Raw genomic sequence first — 6,000 nt, 5'->3', positions numbered from 1 at the left:
AAGGATGGGCGGGCGCGGAACGGGCGTGGGCAGGTGGAGGCCGGGGCTGGGTTCAGGAAAGCGCTGGAGGCGCGGCGAGGACCCGGCTGTGGGGCCGGTTGGGAGTTGGGCCGCGGCGCCAGGTGGGACTGGGGTCGGGCCGCCGGGAGGAAGTGCCCGGGGTCTGCGCAGTGAGCGCGATGAGAGGGGCTGCGGGCGTCCTGCCGGGTGGAATCAGACGAATGCAGTACGTGCAGAAAGATGAGGGACGGTGCTGGGAGGACTGGGTCGGTTGAGGGACGGGTGATTGTTGAAGCCGTGGGTCTTGAGGCTCGGGTTACTCAACCTTGCCTCGGTGACGGCAGGCAAGTTCCTTCATTTCCTGTAAATGTGTCCTCACTTCATCTGTATTGAGTGCTCACGAGGTGTCTGCTAAGGCTCTACGTGTTTTGCATATATTGATTAGCTCCTTTGGAATTTGAAAATTCAGTGTGGGACGTTGTCATCCCCATTTAACAAGTGATAGCGCTGAGTACCAGAGGTTAAGTAATTTACCTAATGTAGCACAGTAACTGAAAACTCTGGATTTGAATTCCAGCCGTCTAGTTGCAGAATCAGTTACTTGATTGCTAATGATGCTCAGCCACTCATAAATGAGGTTGATAATTCAGATCTTATGCAGCATCTGTGAGGATTTAAATACGGTGATGTCTGTAGAATGTTTATCACGGTCGTTCAGTCAACATATTTTTTTCCCCCATACAACAAAAGACAAATGGAGTCTCTGCTCTTTTGTAGGTTATAGTTTAGAAGGAGAAAAGGAATAATTATGCACTTTCAGAAATGATTACTTAATTCCAATTGTTTATATGTTTATAGAGGAGACTTATTAGTGCATAGACCATGTATAACAGGGGGACACAATCTTGTACATCTTCAGTGTAAGAACCCTGCCTTCTCAGCTCTATTTTAAAGAGTCTAGCACAATTCTTAGCACATAAAAGTTGCTCAATAAAATTGGATAACTAAATAAATTAATGGAAAGAATTGGAAACTTGGGTTTTGGGGTATCTGAATAGAACCAGAGAAATGGAAGAGGGGAAATCAGGGTGTTAATAGGTTCCAGAAGGACACAGGGGCCAGGGTGTTGGAAGTGAAAGCCAAGCAGGTAGGCAGTTAGTGGAGTGGGTGGAGTTTAGGTATTTAGTTATAGTAGGGGAGTAATTATAGGTCAGAATATTGACTGGTCAGGATGTCAGGATATATGTTAGAATGAAAAGAATGAAAGAAATGAGCAGTTTGGGAAAACAGGATGGATATAGAAGTGTTGGTGTGGGGTATTAAAACTTTAGAGAAATGGGAGAGAAAAGTACTACATTAGGGAACTGGAACAGAATTTATGGGAAAACTTGGCAGCCAGAATGGGATGAAAGGGATGAGAAGCAGAGAGGTTGACAACATAGAATGGGGAGTTGGCTTTAGGAAGAGTGCCAGAGTTAAGGACTTTGAAGAAGAATGGGAGTCAGTATTTGACAGGGCTGGAGAAGGTTAAAGAGTATTTTCAGGAGATCCAAGGTTATGAAATGAAGCAGAATTGGAGGAAACTGATAGAAACACAGTTATCAACCTGAGCTGGGTTCACAAGAGCTGGCTACATTAATAACTAAAAAAAATGGCTAAAGAAGTACGAAACACACCTTTTTAAAGAAGTACAAACACCTTTTGCTTGCAGGAATCAGGGATGGCTCTAACTTAAGGGTCTGTTAGAAAGAGAGAGAGCACGCCTGAAACCATCCTATTTATTGAGGGGAAGACACTTGAGAAAGTTCCACCCAAATGAGGCAAGGGATTGGGTTTCAGGGTGGTGAGGCTCACTCCCAGAGCTGTATAATTCCTTGCCAAGTGAAGTGAGGTCTATCTGCTTTTGCGCTGTGAGCAGAAGCCAGTTCTACACCTCCATCGCTCAAGGCTAAGAGTTGTGCTCAGCTCCTGTTCATGGAGGCCCCCGACACACAATTAAAGGACTGAGGATGTAGTGTGGTGAGGGACATCACAGTCAAAAAAGTAGGTGAAGGCTGGGGATGTAGTTTAAGCTGTAGCACACTTGCCTGGCATGCGCGGGGCCTGGGTTCGATTCTCAGCACCACATAAAAATAAAATAAAGATGTTGTGTCCACCGAAAACTAAAAAATAAATATTAAAAAATTCTCTCTCTCTCTCTTAAAAAAGATAAGGAGAAAAAAAAGTAAGTGAGTATTTGTATTTGGGTGGTCTGTTGGGAGAGAATAAGTTTTGGGGATTGTCAAGCTCTGCTTCATTTGGAGGTCCGAGAAGAAGATGGGAGAGCTAGGAGTGGTAAGAAAGACTGCGTGTCGACAGAATTTGTCACCTGTGAGAAACTGTAATGGATGGGGTTGTTAGATCAGGTTAGGTGTTTGGGATTGTTGGGGCAGGATGCCAGTGTTTTGGAGCCTGGTCATGTGATTCTGATTGTCAGCACTCTTGCTCCACAGACCATCTTCTGTGCCTATACAATGTGTCTCTAGCTCTAGGCCTCTTTCGCTTGTTTTCTCTTTATTTTGCCCCTTCACTTCTTCTACCTCTGCTTCTCAGCTGTTTTCTCTTTTCCCATGGGTTGATTTTTATTCCCCTTGCAGATGACATCCTAGGATCAAACTACATCCTCATTATTATCTTAAAATTTTTGTTGAAGGGGGAAGGGAACAGGGGATAGGGAGAGGGAAGGGAAGGAGAGGTACTGGGGTCTGAATTAGAACAAAGTATATACCATACTTCTATAATTATGTCAAAATGGGTTCTACTGTTATATATAATTAAAAAGAACCAATAAAATTTTTAAAAAGTTATTGAAGATTTACTATCTTAAGACAGTAGTCTCTAAAATAATGCCAGCCATTCTCAAACACAGTAAGTGCCTAAGAACAGTTCACTTGAAAGTTAGCTATTCAATGAGATAGCTGTTGTTTTAATGAACTGCCTTTATAGGAGCTCTGCCAACCCAGGGAGGGGGTCTGGGGATGCACGGTAACTTCAGTTATTGTTTTTATGGTTCATGTCATCCATTTATCCAAGTCATATTAATCATATTACAATTATAAAAGGAAAGAGCTGATCTAGGTTTCTGAAATCCATTCTAATATTTTAAACTCTGTTAATGATTAAGACTGAGTTATACTTTTCAACAGGGAACAAAGAACTTTATGATAATCTGGGGAGATGATCATTAGGATATTAGGGAGGAGTTCTGGTCAGTATTTTGAGAATTTGGAGAGAGATGGTACAAAATAATAAAAATATGGATGCTTTTTAAGAACTAACAAAAATTTTTAAATATTAATCTCTAGTATGTAGCATACACTTATTCCAGTTTTATAGTCTGTCATTTAGGTTTAAGGAAGATATATAAAAGTATGACTGGGCCCTGTTTCCGCTTTTGTTTTTAAATTCATCACCTTTATGAAAATTATATCCATTCATTCATTTACTTTAGGAGTAAAAAAAAAAATAACCTAAATGCATGCCTCTCAGCTCTCAAGTTTGAGAGTACTCTTATTTAGAAGGAATTCAGCTTAGCACAGAATCAGTAGTAATTACTAAGAAGCTTTTCCACTGAAGATGGTATGATATTGGACATAAAAGTTGTTTGCCACACTTTTGCAATTAGGACTAAAAGCCTGTGGTGATGGCATAAATAGCAGTTATGTGAATTGACAGGGCTGCCCAGTGAGGGGGGGCAGGGTCTGATGCATATGAATAGGAAACATGAGGAAATGAAAACATGAGGAAATGAAAGAAAAAGTATAGACCCATAAAAAGCATTTAAAGTAGTATGAGAATTGAACCCAGTGCCTCAAATAGGTGAGGCAAGTGATCTACCACTGAGCCACAACCCCAGCCCTAATAATTGACTTTTTTTTTGAGAGAGAATTTTTTAGTTTTCGGTGGACACAACATCTTTATTTTATTTTTATGTGGTGCTAAGGATCGAACCCAGCGCCCCATGCATGCCAGACGAGCATGCTACCGCTTGAGCCACATCCCTAGCTCAAATAATAATAATAATTGACTTTTAAAAAACAAATGTGGCAGGTTTTTGTTCCCTTGAAATGAGTTGATTACAGTTGGCTAGGTCATGACTTCAGTATAAAATTTCCTAGTTTTCCTTCAGTTATTGTTTTTATGGTTCATGTCATCCATTTATCCAGGTCATTTAATGGTACTTATTTATGTGTAAGGTGGTCTCATGCTGGGTTCTAGAGAACAAAACAAACATAATATGAATTCCAAAAAACTCAAATTGTATAACATGGTAATAAAAAGCATGGGTTCTGGAATTAGGTCAGGATTCAAGTCTTGGCTTATGCAATTAGTTATGGAATTTTGGACAGATTAACCTTTTCATCTTTAAAAATGACAACTGTTTCATTTCATAGAGTTATATATAGTTCTTCCAATGTGATGATACGCATAAAGAGCTCATCTCAATTGTAAGCCCTCATTAAATATTAGCCACTAACATTCTTTAGAATTAACTTCAATTCTAGCAAGTCAGCATGTTTTCAAAGAGGCTTAGATTTTTAGATGTAAACAAATTTATTTGGAGTCATGTTTACTGTGTATATCTGAAGTGATGTGTCCTATTTTCTTGTGTGACTTGTAAGTTGAACCTGAAAGAAGAAGAACCAAAGAAGAATTCCAAAAATGTTTTGAGCAAGATCAGCATTCTTAGAATGACTGTATGGGCATTGCACAGTATAGCATCTGCTAAATGCTGGTTAATCCGTTGAATATATTGATGGATTCTATTAATGGAAAATTTCTTTCCTATATACTGCATATGCCCCAACCATTTAAAAAAATAATCTTTATAATCCCAGCCTGTATAGCCTATGAAGGCTTATTACATGTTAATGGAGACATGAAAAACCCAGAGTAATGCCTTTCCTACTCTTAAAACACCATGCAATATAATACTTCCAACACCAGATGTGTGAGTTGTTTTTTTTTTTCCCCCCACACAACATGTACTTCTCTAGTGGACACCTGCAACATGTCCTCTTATTTAATTGAACTCTGACATTATTACCTGGAGGTAGTGTCAGATCCCACAGGTTAAGGACTCAGTTCCACAATACTGCCACCCACTTCAGATGCCAATTGCAAGTAGAAAAACCTTGCCAATTAGAAAGCTTTGTGTTGAGGACTAATGTCACTCATAAAGATATCCCTTTGTTAAGGTGATAAATAATATTTATCACTCTTGTGTTCTTTATGACTAATTTTAAAAATAACTATTAATTATTTACTTTATGATAGGCTGTATTCCAGGCATCAAAACATCAGTTAATGATATTTTCTACTTTCATGGAGCTTATATTCCACTGGATTAATTATGTGATTTGATCTAAACATTAGTTTCAGTGAACAATTTATTGTTAGAAGAACTTACTGTTGCTAGCATGGTGACTAACCAAGCACTATTCTGAGCCTTGATTTTCTTACATGGAAAATAAAGGAATTTGACCAAGGTCCCATTTAACAATAATTGCTTTAGTTCCTTCTGGAAAATCTAACCTTTAATAAAATTTATTTTGTTAATAAGTAAACTACTGAAAAAAAATGGATTGTCACCTTGGAGGTAAAAAAGCTAGTGAGTAAAACCTAAAAGTAGAATAAAGAGAGGTTTATTCCTTGTAGCAAGTAAGAACACTGGTGCCGGGTTTCTGTTCTCGCGACCAAAAGGCTCAGGGGTCACTCTAGTTAAACTGGGCTAATTGGGCTGCACGAAATAACCACACAAGAGACACAAATACCTTTTTCTTTGGGGTCCCTGTGACAGCTCCTCTGACCTTAAGGGTCCCTAGAGAAAGAGAGAGAGAGAGAGAGAGCGCGGGCGCGCACGCGCTGACCCCTTTTATTGAGGAGAAGTTATTTAAATGATGCAAGGGGTCAGGTTTCAGGGGGCTGAGTCTATCTTCATAATGTCCACTGTCAGCAGGT

At 39.6% G+C, this 6,000-nt stretch overlaps 1 protein-coding gene across 8 annotated transcripts in view; it reads left to right on the top strand.

Annotated features, from left to right (window-relative positions):
- Window positions 1-14: 14 nt before the first annotated feature.
- Window positions 15-6,000, top strand: part of Cntrl (centriolin) — an 89,789-nt gene continuing 83,803 nt past the window's right edge. For 7 of the 8 annotated variants that reach the window (XR_007351193.1, XM_048813173.1, XM_048813175.1 and 4 more), the window contains exon 1: window positions 93-226. The gene's annotated coding sequence lies outside the window, so the exon portion shown is untranslated. Of the gene's footprint in view, window positions 227-6,000 lie in introns of all 8 variants that reach the window. The other variant, XM_048813170.1, reaches the window with a different exon arrangement.

This window comes from Marmota marmota, unplaced genomic scaffold, assembly GCF_001458135.2.
Source record: "Marmota marmota marmota unplaced genomic scaffold, marMar, whole genome shotgun sequence".
NCBI lineage: Eukaryota > Metazoa > Chordata > Mammalia > Rodentia > Sciuridae > Marmota > Marmota marmota.
The sequence above is the reverse complement of the archived record's forward strand: the minus strand, read 5'-3'. Positions and strand labels throughout refer to the sequence as shown.